This window comes from Nicotiana attenuata, chromosome 2, assembly GCF_001879085.1.
Source record: "Nicotiana attenuata strain UT chromosome 2, NIATTr2, whole genome shotgun sequence".
NCBI classification, from domain to species: domain Eukaryota; kingdom Viridiplantae; phylum Streptophyta; class Magnoliopsida; order Solanales; family Solanaceae; genus Nicotiana; species Nicotiana attenuata.
This window is the reverse complement of record NC_031990.1, coordinates 90,761,588-90,772,935: the sequence shown is the minus strand read 5'-3', so window position 1 is coordinate 90,772,935 and position 11,348 is coordinate 90,761,588.

Below are 11,348 nucleotides of genomic sequence, written 5' to 3'. Positions count from 1 at the left end.
TATAAATACGAAGGATAAAGAATAAAATATGATTATTTAATAATAAAGAAGGGCAAGATGAATGGAAAAAAGCAAAGAAACGACGCCACCACACCAAATCCGTCGTTTCATAAAGTGGCACTTTTCGTCATTACATAATGATAGGATTTAACGATACAATAAAATTAAAGTAACAATCAAAGCAAATATTGTATTTAAAGTAACAATACGATACAATACAATAGATAACAACCATCCAAACAAGCTATTAGGAAAATTTGTACTTTTTAGTGAGGTGAGAGCAATGGTTTTGTGGCCAAATAAATTTGGTCCAAAATAAGTTTACTTTAAATAAAGTGCCCAAGAAGGTATTTTATCCGTACCCTTTTTACCAAAATAAAAGTATTTTTTTCGTTTAATAGTCAAGAGATATTTACCTTTATCATTAAGTACCCACACTTTCCAATTATTATTTTGTTTATATAATTTTAATTATCATTAATAAGAATAATTTAATAAAATAAGTTCTTCATAAGTGATTTCTTAAGGGGTGCGAAGTCAATACCAAGCTTGTAATAAAGAGCCGAGGGAGTATTAATTTTTTTCAAATGTATTCTTGTTCAGATAAATGTTATTTATACAACTTTTATAAAATGTTTATCAACAATTGATAAAAGAGATAAAGGATAATTTAGTCCAATAACTTTTATGACTAATATTATTAAATAATTTTCTAAATGAATATGCCAAAAACATTTATAATGGATAGACGATAGTACTAGTCTGTTGGACATTTATGAGGTGACGTTAATTTAAAATATTAAAGAGGACAATAATTAATGGTCCCCAATTTGATTAACTAATAACAATATTTCTAACTCCTAATGTACTGTACAAACTTTAATTTCATTATTAAGGATGACACAAGCATTTGGTTTCTTCTATGTTGTTGTTTAAGACTTTGGAAATTTAATTCACAAAAAAAAAGGTAATGAAGAAGAATTCAAATTCTTTATATATATATATATATATATATATATATATATATATATATATATATATATATATATATATTCACTAGATAATATTAATTTAAGTTGGTTATTGAGCGGCTAGTTAGATTAATGCTTCATCTGTTATTCAACAAGTCCATATAACAGAGGTTTTAATGGGATCTTTACATAAATAACCGGCAAATTTTATTATTTACTTTTTCTAGTAGGTATACATAAAGTATGTACTGATTATACATGGTTATTCACATATTATATATTCACTGGCTATTTTTAGTTTAATTAAGTTGAAATGACACCAGGTAGCCACTCTAAAAGGCTGCTATTTATGAATTAGCTAGTGCGTCCCGAATCTCAGTTTTTTAGTTCAAAGTTTTGAACAAAAATGTTCTGAATTGTTCTCAAGTTAAGATTTTTAGTTTAAACTTTCAGGACAAAATACGTACTGGCTAATCTCTAAATAACATCCCTGAAAATGTTATTTGTGCTCACATTTGCAGTGAAGCCCAACCCAATAGTCGTTTCTTCTATTGGGCTTCTCAATCCTTTTGCCAGATTTACTTTTTCTTTGATTTTTTCCTATTTCTCTCACTAGCTAATGTTGGTGAATCACAATTATAGTTTCCTAATGATGCCTAACTGCAAAATGTAGAGTTCAAACCTCTAACATTTTATTTGTTTTCCGTCCAGTATCTGGTACTCGCACTGAAGCTCGCGATTTGCGCTGTGAAAGGTTTATTAAAGAGAAAAGCACTCTCTACCAAGATTTTCTTCATTTTCAATGCTCAAATGTTGGACCTTTAGTTAACAGTGAAGGGATGTTATTCATCATAACTCCCTTTTAACCAGATATCTCATGTTCGAGTCTTAGGAACAAAAAAAAATTTACACGAGGTGTTCGTAGCCTTTCGTTTTTAATAGGTCTTATTCAATGCGAATTTAAATTATTGGAGGACCCAATACAAACATCGGAAACCAAATGAGAAATCAAAAAAATCATTCATTTTCTTTTGCGTGGATGAAAAATGATAGTCGGCGTGCCACATCAATAAGTTAAAACAACAATAAAGTGCAATCCATTCAGACAAAGTTATAATTTGCATGGCTCCACCAATGTGAAAGACAAAAAGAAAAGCTGGAAAGTAAAGGGAAAAACTATGGCACGTACAATCATTTCTTATGGGTATTAAAGTTTGACTTGGAAAAAATAAAAAATTAATAAGATGGAGTTTTCTTTTAAGGGGAAAATTTAGTGGTTATAGTGTGAATTTTTGTGTCATAGGTTTTGAGTCTCATTGCTATATGTTCATCAATGCGATAAATACTATGGAAAATTAAAATAATACTACTTCCACTTCGTATTAGATGTCTATTAAGATTTTTCTACGTTCTTTAACTGTCATGATCCGGAATTCCCACCGTCGGAATTGTGATGGCGCCTAACATTTCACTTGCTAGGCAAGCCAACGTTAGAACAATTTTATTCCTTTTAACAGTTTAAATAATAATATTAAAAAAGAACTGGAATAACTGAAATAAGCTAATGTGTAAACGTGGAAGCTAAACCAGCCAAGCATCTATTATAATTTCCTGAACCCGGTGTCACAAGTACACGAGCTATTAGAATAGTACATACAAGGGTTTGAAATAACATAAAGCTGTCTGAAAGGAAGTTACACAGCTAAATAAAACAAGAAGGGGACTTTAGGAGCTGTGGGCGCGGAACAGCTGTACCTCAAGTCTCCGTAGGCTGTCTAATCTGAGCTCTCTAGTAGGCGCTGCCGGGACCGACTCCAAAATCTGCACAATGTGCAGAGTGTAGTATCAGTACAACCGACCTCATGTACTGACAAGTGCCGAGCCTAACCTCGACGAAGTAGTGACGAGGCTAAGGCGGGTCACCTACACTATAACCTGTACGTAGTATATAAAATAATGACAGAATAATAGAAATACTGAACTAAATCAAACAGGCAACTGGAAATGATAACCACAACCTCAAGAATAAACTAGCACTGTCCATAATCACCAATCTCTTAACAGTTCAAACAAATACCGGAAGACAACACAACTCAAGTAATGGAAACATATAGATTGTTGCAGCGCGCAACCCGATCCCAACAGACAACACAAAATCCTCCCTTATTTCACTGTTTCAATATCACAACAGCAAAAATATAAATATATTATGGTGCGCAACCCGATCCCACCATATATTATGTCAGTATCATAATTCACCCTTATATCACCATATCAATCCACCCTTATTCCACCTGTTGCGGCGTGCAACCCGATCCCAGCGTATAAAATATATTCACCTTTATTCCACCATATCAATCCATCCTTATTACACTTGTTACGGCGTGCAGCCCAATCCCACCATATCAGTACGAAATACTCAAAGCACAACCAACTCAATAGTCCAACCACAAACCTTTACAATCAATAAATACTAAAGTGAACCAAAAGGGACTTGCCAATCTACATGAATAATACTAAACAGCAAGACCAATCTAGCAATTGCCAATTTGAAAGTGCAAGTAAGTCAATTTTAACAAATAGCAGGGAGTCATGAAACTATGGAAGAACTAACATCATGAACATGAGAGAATATTAAATAACAAGTAGCGGTTAAGCATGGAAAGCGTATAGAGCATATAACAGTTAAGACAGGAAAGGAGATAATCAAGGAAAAGCGGTAAATCAGGGAAAAACAGATAATCCGGCGGCATATAAGCACTCGTCACCTTCCATATACATCGCTCACATGGAATTCACATAACACATAGTTTGAGGGTTCCTAATTCCCTCAAGTCAAGGTTAGACACAACACTTACCTTACTCCGCGGTCAATTCAAAGCTCTACTGGGGCCTTTCCCCTAGAATCCGCCTCCAATTTAGAATCCCCAAACTTTCCTCCAAAAAGTTAAAAACCGACCCCGGGCACGCTTGGTCAAAATTCGAGGTTCGGACCAAAATCCATTCACCCATTCACCCCCGAGCTCGATTATGTAATTAATCTTGGAATCCGACCCCAAATTGAGGTCTAAATCCCTAATTATCAAAAACCCCCAATTCTTCCTAAATCCCTAGTTTTTCTACCATGAAAGAACAAAGATTAGGGCTAGGAATTTAATGGGTGATGTTAGAAATGGAAGAGAATGAGTTAAAATGTACAAACATATGAATTGGTGTTGAGTTTTCCCTTCAAAATCGCCCCTAGGCCGAGCTCTAATGGAGAGTTTATGAAAAAATGAAAGAATCCCGTTTTTGAAATATTAAAAGGTTTGGGTGTCAGGCCTTCTTCGCCTTCGCGAAGGCCTAACGCGTTCGCGATGTGCAGCAGCCCAAATGGCTTTCGCGTTCGCGAGTCCTCCTCCGCGTTCGCGAAGGCTGCTCCCCCCTGGCCTTCGCCTTCGCGAGCCAGTGCTTGCGTTTGCTTAGAAGAAAATCACCCACCCCCGTTTTACCCTTCGCGTTTGCGAGAGTACCTTCACGAACGCGAAATAGAAAACACCAGATGACAGCTGAAGCGAAAAGCCAAATTTTTTTAAGTTCAAAACATCCGGTAGCCTATCCAAAACTCACCCGAGACCTCGGGGCTCCAAACCAAACATGCACACAAGTCCTAAAACATCATACGAACTTGCTCACGTGATCAAATCACCAAAATAACACCTAGAACTACGAATTGAACACCAAATCGAATAAAAATTTTAAGAAAGATTTAAAACCTCTATTTTTACAACCGGAAGCCCCAATCACGTCAAACTAACTCCGTTTCTCACCAAATTTCACAGATACGTCTTAAATATTATAATGGACCTGTGCCGGACTCCGAAACCAAAATGCGGACCCGATAACAACGAGACCAAACATTAACCAAATTTTTAAAACCATTAAATTTTCAGTCTTTCAATTTTTAACAAAAATTCATATCACGCTATAGACCTCTGATTCGATTCCGGGCATACGCCGATGTCCCAAATTATAATACGGATCCACCGGGACTGTCAAAATACGGATCCGAGTCCATTTACTCAAAATGTTGATCGAAGTCAACTCAAATGAACTTTTAAGGCAAAAATTCTTATTTTTATCACTTTTTAACATATCCGGAAAAATATCCGGACCGTGCACGAAAATCGAGGAAGGCTAAATTAAGATATTTAAGTCTTCGGAACACAAAATTTAGTTCTAAAATATGAGATGACCTATCAGGTCATCACATTAACAAAGACATTACTCCTAACAGAGTAGTCCTTTCGATATCTTATGAAGGCTTTGTAACTAGTGGCCGATTTTCCATCGTATCAATCTTTTTCTAGTCCATAAAACTATAATGAAGAAGGTGATAGTGCTTTATTATTAGATCAATAGTGTTAATACATCTTTTTATGCTACTTGTAGGATGAATAAAATATGAGAATAAGCGAAAAATCTATTGTTTCTGAAGGCTGCCTTCTCTCAGATGGATCTTGGTCAAGCATTAACAATCATATCATTAGTGTACTAGTTAAAAAAGGGCTACACGTTGCACAAAGCATCCCTTATTTGTGAAGAAGAGCAATTCTCAACTCATGGCTCACGATCTTTGTGAGCCCTAAGCACAAAACATCCTTTGTACTTGAGATTCATTGTTCAGTTGGTCCTCCTAACAATGTCACATGTGAAATATTAGGTCGATCTGTCACTGGCACATCTTCAAGAGGAGAAGATGTCTCATTTGGTTCTTCTGCAGCAGGAGCTTCCACACCGGGAAGTATATCATCATAAGAGTCTTCTGGTTCTAGAAACAAATGGTATTGTGATTGCTTCCTATTTTTTAAAGGAAAGACTGTTTCTCTGAAAACAACATCCCTATTCACAAAGAAAGTATGATTAGTTAAATCAAGTAACACATAGCCTTTAGTCACTTCTGAATACCCCATTAGAACAGTTGTCATAGCTCTTGTATCAAACTTGCCATGGTTGTTCAATTTCTTAGCATAACAAACACATTCAAATGTCATTAAATGCTGCAGTTAGCTTTCTGTTTATGGAATATTTCATATGGGCTTTTACCACTCAGAACCACTGATGGCAATCTATTGATAATGTAGATTGCAGCGAGAACACAGTGCCCCCAATACCTCAAGGGAATTCTTCCTTGAAATCTCAAGGCTCTTGCTACTTCCAATATGTGTCTATGCTTCCTCTCAGCTATTCCATTTTGCTGAGGAGTATAGACACAAGTCTTCTGAGGCACAATTCCATGATGTTGTAAAAGATCACTACATTCATTGTTTAAGAATTCTCCTCCATTATCTAATCTGATTGCCTTGATTGTTCTATTAAACTAATTTTATATCAATTTAATGAAGTTTCTTAGCACAACTACCACATCACTTTTAAACTTCAATAAGTACAACTAAGTCATTCTAGAGTGATCATCTACTATAGTAAGAAAGATTTTATTGTCATCAAAGGTTTGTACATTGCAAGGCCCCCATACATCAATGTGTAACAAGTTGAAAACTTCACAAGCTCTACTAGTACTGTTTGGGAAAGGCTGTCTAGTGTGTCTAGCTAAAGGGCACATAACACATTTTCCAACTGACTTCTACAGTCATTCTGAGAGAAATGAAAACTTTGACTGAATGACTTCAAAGAGACATGGTCTAATCTATTATGCCAAAGCTCAACATCTTGTTTCTCCTTGCTTGCAACCAAGCTAACCAACTCATTTGCACCGTCTTTAGCAGGGGCTTGTGTAAGCAGATAAAGTCATCCTCTCTACTTATCAATCCCCCTGACCTTTCCACTGTAAAGGTCCTAGAACATACAGAATTCACTAAAAAATAGGGTTGAGCATCTCAATTCTCTTGTGATCTTTGATACTGATAGTAAATTATACTTAAAATCTGGGATGTACATCACATTACTCGCTACTTCCTTATCTGTCAATCTAGAAGATCTTGAATGAGTCACATGTGTGAAGGATTCATTAGGCATATTAACTCTTTTTTCTTTTGGATCTCCTACTTTAACTGTGTTTTTCAAGGTCATGTGATTTGTCGCTCCATTAACTATAATCCACTCTTTGTTATCTCATTCTACCAAGAAAGCAGTAATAGCATCATTACATGCCATGTTGACTAAATTGGCTGAGTTGTCTGCTACATTCTCCTTGCCAAGCAGCTTCAAAATTTGATCATACTCCCCTGCTGTGAAGTAAGGGCCTCTAGCATCATTACCTGCTCTAGTGCCTTCAGAGTTCACACTTTTTTCTGTTGTATTAGCATATCAGCTACCCTATACATCTTGATTCCTATTATCATTTACAACAACATTGTTAGTTATAGTTCCTCAATACCTCTTCTTAGGTTTGAAATCAGTGGGATATCCAATTATTTTTTAACATTCAGCCCATGTATGTTCTTTCATCTTGCAAAAGTCACATTGAACATTGTAGTTCCTCTTGACTTTTTGCATATTCCTCCCCTTAGTGATCATCAATACATTCATTTCTACATTAAATACTGCTGCCATGGTGTTTGTCATGCTCCGCTAACTTTCTCTTTCAATCAACATCGTATAGGCTTTGTTCACAGTTGGTATGGGAATCATCATTAGGATTTGGCTACGAGCTTGCTCAAATGATTCATTCAATCTCATCAAGAAATTATAGCAATTTCTGCCTCTTCATGAACTCCACATAATCACAAGATCTAGGGCAATCAGATGGAGATAGAGCTAGGGCATCAAACTCATCCCACAACAAGCGTAATTTTGAAAAATAAGCAGCAATACTACTAGTTCCCTAAGTCACATTCGCAATTTGTTTATGAAGCTGGAATATTCGAGATCCATCAATTTTGTCGAATCTCTCTTTCAGATCACTCAAAACCGCACTGGCACTCAATGAATACATTATTCCACTGAGCAATTGACTCGAAACGCAGTTTATTATTCACGACAACACAATCGCATTGCATCTCTCCCAAAGATCAGTCAGATTTGGACCAAACTTCTCCTTCCTGCATGTTTTGTCGATGAACCCTAGCTTATTACGACCTAGGATTGCAATCCTCATCGCAGGATTGCAATCCTCATCGCACGACTCCACACTGAGTAGTTTTCTGATCCTGTCAGTTGCAGAGAGAGCAACACAGTCCCTGAATTGTCGGTAGAATTGAGGAAAAAAGGATGATTATGGCTCAATTTCTCTGGTACTTCATTGTCTACCTCCGTCGCCATGTTTCTCACAAATTCCATGTGTAATCAAGCTTCAATTGAAGAATTCGTCCATATTAATGGCCGCTAGGGTTCTGATACCATGTGAAGAAGAGTAATTCTCAGCTCATGGATCACGATCTTTGTGAGCCCTAACACATGCAAATCGAGAGGAGCTAGTTTCAGAGAGAGAGAGGAAATGAAGCAATGAGATGTGCACTGAATTTTGAAAATTTTCTAACTGACTATTTCAACAGTTGTACATAGTTTTATACATGTGTTGCTATCAGCATAATTAACCGACCTTCTTAACACTCCTAATTACAGTTATAACTAACTAGCTAACATCTGTTAATACTACTAATTACAGTTACTCTGTTAATGTTACTAACTACAATTACTACACCACAGTTACTTAACCAATCCCACTCTCAATACTATTCACCCAGGGTCCAGAGAAGGGCCGCACCCAAGCGATGATGTAGACAAGCTACTCTGATGCAAGCATTGCTAGTCTAAATATAATTTATCTCTTTCAACCATTTCAGTAAATTAACATTCTACAAATTGAAATAGCAAGGGTGAATTTGCAAAAAATAATAGTAAATGATTTTGCTTTTATAAAATGACGAATATCTTGAAACACATTTTGATAGTCAAACGACTAATATTTAGGATCATAGCGAGTAATGGAAAAGATAATAGGAATTGAAAAGCTTTTTTTTTTATTTTCCTATTGAGGGGGGAAATGAAAAGATTAAACCTAAAAAGCCTCACAAAGAAAGGATATTAAACATAGGATGTCTTTTCCTTCACTTCATCCATTGCACGGATTTAGAGATGCGGCATAATTACTTAAAGACACTAATATTTTTTTTCTCCACCTGGTATTCGATATTTGTTTTAGAATTCAATTAATTTAAATTCTCGTCGGAATATTTCACTTTACACGTAAAACATATCTTACTAAAGATGATTTCATTTTCAAGACTCGACCAAACAAATTCTTAGAAAACATGTAAAACGATGGAAAGGGAAGAAAAAACTTTTATAGGACACACTTTAAATGCGTAAATGATTATGAGATTATTCAGCACTATCCACTAATCTTCAATTGAACATTTGATATATATCTCATTGCTCCAACATGGAAATCTTCTCTCTCGATTTTGATCAGAAACGAATTCAGAATTATATTTAAATTTAATTAATGGGTTCGGTTTGTAAATGGTGGGATTATAATTTAATATTGAACCAAAGGGCCCCTAAAAGTCTAAGCTGGCTCAATATTAGAGAGAGGGAGAGAGAATAAAATAATTAATATTATTTGAATTTGAAATTAAAGGTCTGAAATGTCAAGAATCACAAGTTGTTAGGTACCACCAAAGGATGTGGTGCAGTGGATGAGACTGCTCTTCCCTTAACCAGAGGTCTCGAGTTCGAGCCTTGGGTATGGAAAAATCCTTGGTAGGGAGTGCTTCCCCACGAATGGGGCCCTACGCGACGCGAATCCGGATATAGTTGGGCTTCAATGCGGGTACCTGACACCGGGCGGGAAACAAAAAAAAAAACAAGTTGTTAGGTATTTTTTGCTTTCGAGGGAGAAATAAAGTCTATGATTTAGTTGATAAAGAAGTACTCCATGTTGTTCTATACTCTAGATAAAATAACGGTAAACAAATTTAGTTCTGATGTTTATTAATTCAATAAATACATAATATATATGTTTTCAGAAATTGTTATCACTAATTAGTCCTTTTAGTATGTTTTATTTCATAATTTAGCATGTTTATTAGTATCATTTTATTGAAAAGAGTGATAATTTCCATTTTTAGTTTCTATTTTATTTATAATTAAATAACTTATCGATGAAAATATCTACAACTTGTTTTATATCATAAGTACAGAACGTAACTCAATTCAAATATACTCCATCGTTTTCATAGTTTATTTTCAATTCATCATTATGATGATAAGATCATATTCGAATTGGAACACTTGGGCCCTCCAATAAAAGATTGTTTTAAGTATGATTTGAGTGTAAGATGGTGGGAAATGTAATTATAATTCAAATATACTCTTAGTTAATGATTTCAGGTCGAGCTTTAAGAATAAAAAAAAAATTAGTAAGGTTCTTTTTTCTCTATAATTTCTAATTCGTTGTTCGGTACCCACATTAGGGCCTGACTAAAATCGGATTTGCGCCGGGAAGACCCACATTAGGGGTAAAGCTCTCCCCTCCAAAGACGACTCCATACCCAGGAACTCGAACCCGAGACCTCTGGTTAAGGATGAAGGAGTACTTACCACTCCACCACCACCCTTGTTGATTGGTAATATTCTTTAATATACCATACAAGGTGCGAATTAGAACTAGTCGAGACTTCAACACGGAATGGAAATAAAGGATAATCGTGTTTAGGGCTGTTCATTCGGATCGGATATTCGAAATCCGAACCGATCCGTTCAATTTCGGATTTCGGATTTCGGATTAGATCGGATTTCAGATTGTGTTAATTAAAATTTCGGATTTCGGATCGGATTCGGATTGGTATAATTTTAATTTGATCCGATCCGATCCGATCCAAAATCCGAAATTATTAGGGTATGTATAAATACTAAACTTTAATTTCGGATAGTTAGTACTTCCTTTACATTTTCCTCCAAGTTATTACCTTTACAATTGATGGATTTAGCTATATTGGCACCATAGTACTCTCATAATTGCAGAATCATGAATTTTTCTTATTGTATTGTCTCTTTTGCAAAGAAAATATACATATGAGTTTGCAACTTTGAGACATAATATCCGATCCGAAATTCGAAAATCCGATCCGATCCAAAATTTAAAATCCTATCCGATCCGATATTAATTCGGATCGGATTCGGATTACATTTTCTAGAATCCGAACTCCGAATCCAAAATGTGCTAAATCCGATCCGATCCGATCCATACACAGCCCTAGTCGTGTTCATGATAAATTATAAAAAGTAGCCACCTCTTTTTTCGTTTTTTTTGATTGTGTCTCCTTTCTTTTCCTAACTTTTCTTATCTTTTTTATAACATCGTCACTTTGGAAAGGTGATTGAATTCGAAAAGCCAAATTTTGCGATTTTATCTCTTTTGCTTTTGGTATATAT